This window comes from Solanum stenotomum, chromosome 1, assembly GCF_019186545.1.
Source record: "Solanum stenotomum isolate F172 chromosome 1, ASM1918654v1, whole genome shotgun sequence".
In the NCBI taxonomy this organism is placed as follows: Eukaryota; Viridiplantae; Streptophyta; class Magnoliopsida; order Solanales; family Solanaceae; genus Solanum; species Solanum stenotomum.
The window spans coordinates 48,984,221-48,987,038 of record NC_064282.1 but is presented as its reverse complement, the minus strand read 5'-3'; positions in this window follow the sequence as shown (position 1 = coordinate 48,987,038).

The window sequence follows — 2,818 nt, the reverse complement described above, 5'->3', positions numbered from 1 at the left end:
TTAAAGATAGTGAGGGTAGTGGAGTAACTTGACCTCACTGATTTGTTACCAACTTAGCTTAGCAGTTAGTTATTGTTAAGATCAATTAGGTGTAACTATTTCTGTTATTGTAGATAGGTGTAGGACTGTGATAGGTTGTGAATATAGTGAATGGAATTGTAGCAGCAAGTATATATGTATGTACATAGTGCATTGTATGATTCAGTTTTTCTCAATCAATGAAATTAGTTCACAGCTCACATCTCCCTTTTCTCTTTAACTAGATCATTAGTTGTAGTTGTAGATTTCACATTTTTTCATGGTTTCAGAGCTTCAAATCCACAGTTGATTCACTCGTTATTGTTGATGATCGACTTCCTGCAATTTTTTGTGTTGCTTGCGATCCAAATTTTGGGAAAAATGGTGAGTACTGAAACAATCAAAGTCGTTGAGAAGAATCTAAATCATCCCATGTATCTTCTACAATCTGAAACTCCAGGTTCAACATTGATTTCAATTCATCTTACATGTGTGGAGAATTACTCAATTGTTGAGCCGATCGATGCTCCTTACTGTAATACCCTAGAATTTTTTTGAGCTAAGACTTGAACCAACCTTCGTTGTGAGTAGGATTTTATCAAGGAATTAAAATTTCTTAAGTTTTAAGGTCACTAGACGTAGCACCTTGAGTTCCAAAAAGAATCGAATTGGAAATAGCAAAATCTGAAATTTTGCAAGTTATGCTTAAGTATGAGTTTTGGGTCGACTTCAAACGATCATAACTCCTAGTAAAAGATGATTTAGGTGAGCTACAAGATATAAAATTAAAGCCCTTTGTGTCCTCTTTCCAACGCCACCAATTTTGCTCAATTCCGAACTCTGAGTAAAAAGTTATGACTGATTTACTAACGTCGCGCAAACCTGGCAGCAGCTCCGCGACGCGGAGCCAATACGGACCTCACTGCCTTGTGAAAAATAATTCCGACTCCCAGCTCGTTTTTATTATTCTTTAGGGGTATTTAAGTCCTAAAAACCCTTAGGAGGTCATCTAAATTTCTCTAAACGTGTAGAAAATAAGTTTTCTTAAATCAAAACCCTTTCATCCACTCCAAAGATTCTACGCTCAAGAAAATCAAGAAAAGCTAAGGCTAGGGTTCTTCTTCAAAGGTTTTCCTTCAAGTTGCTTTAAGAGGATAATTCTTTCAGGTATGTAAGCTTCCATAGTGTTGGGTTTGTTCACCCACATGCCAATCATGTTAATTTCAGCGTTAAGTTCATTCTAGAAAGTTGAAAATGTGATGTTCTTGAATTATGTTCTTGAAATTGGCTTTAGTTCTTAAGTTCAGATGAGATTGTTGAGTTCTTGATGAAATCTTATAGAGTTGTTTTGAGTTAGGTTCTTAGGTGCATATGCTGGGTATCTGAATCTAAAGAGTTATTGAGAAAAATATTCAAATTTAGGCGAATTGGGGCTGTAAAACGGAGAAGGAAAAAGTCGAGTGTGATCTGGCACGCAAATCCGCATCGCGGACTTGCTCCCCCAGTGACCAAAAAGTTTCTCCGCGCCGCGATTAAGACGCGGACTCCTCTGTCCTCTGCGTCGCGGACTTGTTCCAAGACGGTGATTTCGTAATTTTTCTCAGATATAGCTATTCAAAATCATTCCTAAACAACAATAGACCTTTCCAATCACAAATCTAAATCCTTGAATCCATAATTCAATTCAAGGATCAGTTAAGAGTCAAATCAAGAGTAGTTAAGATCAAAGTCAAGAGAAGTCAAGAGTTAAGTCAAGATAAGTTCTTAAAGTTTTTCAAAAGTCTTTCACAAATGTTTTTAAAATCGTTTAGGACTGAAAGTTTCAAGTTAAGCAAAGAGTGAGTAGAGTTCAAGAAAGCATTTGAGTTCAATTGTGAATCCTTTGAGATTAACTATCAAGTTTAACTAAGTTTTGAGGAAGTAAGTCCGAGAATAAGGAGAGTCGTATACATGAGTTCCATATGGTTATGTAGACCATCAAGTCGAGTTGTTTCATGCCCATAATTTCGCATGAACTTCGTAAGTTGAGCATCTTTCAGAGAAGTGGTATCTTCAAGTTCTAAGCCTTTAAGTGTTGAGTTCCTAATCCCTTTTGAGAAGCATCTTTGAGTACTTGAGTTGAATTGTTCATGCCCATAATTCTGCATGAACCCTATAAGTCAAGCAGTCTTGAGATGAGAAGTATCTTTGAGTCCTTGAGTCGAGTAGTTCATGTTCATAATTCTGCATGAACCCTTTGAGTGAGCATTCTTGAAATGAGTAGTATCATTGAAGTTCTTGAGTTTCAAGTATTGAGTTCTATATATGGTTATTGAAAACCTTGCATTGAGTCGTTCATGTCCACAATTCGGCATGAACCATATTTTAAAAAGTTTTTTACAAATGTTTAAACTTTGTTTTAAGACTTAAGTTTGAAGTTGAGTAAAGAGGAAGGGTAAAGTTCATTTTCTTCAAAGAAGTATATGGGAACTAAGTATTCCCAAGAAGTTTGAAAATGTTTTCACATTTTGAGAAAAGAAAAGGGAACATCGATTCCAAGAGAGCTTTTAAGCTAAGTTTTGAGTAATTATCTCAAACCAACGAAAGAGTTTTGTTTTAAAAATATATGAGCTAAGTATATTTTTGGGAGTAGTATTGAGCACCGATATGGGGATGCGAGTTCATATTAACTCAAGTCTCCATAAACCATGTAGCCATCATGGGTAGTAAAGGATCATACTTTTTAGATGAATCCTTAAGATGCTTTTAGCATAGACTAGTGGATCCACTTAGTTAAGCGTTCTATATGACGGCAAAGTAT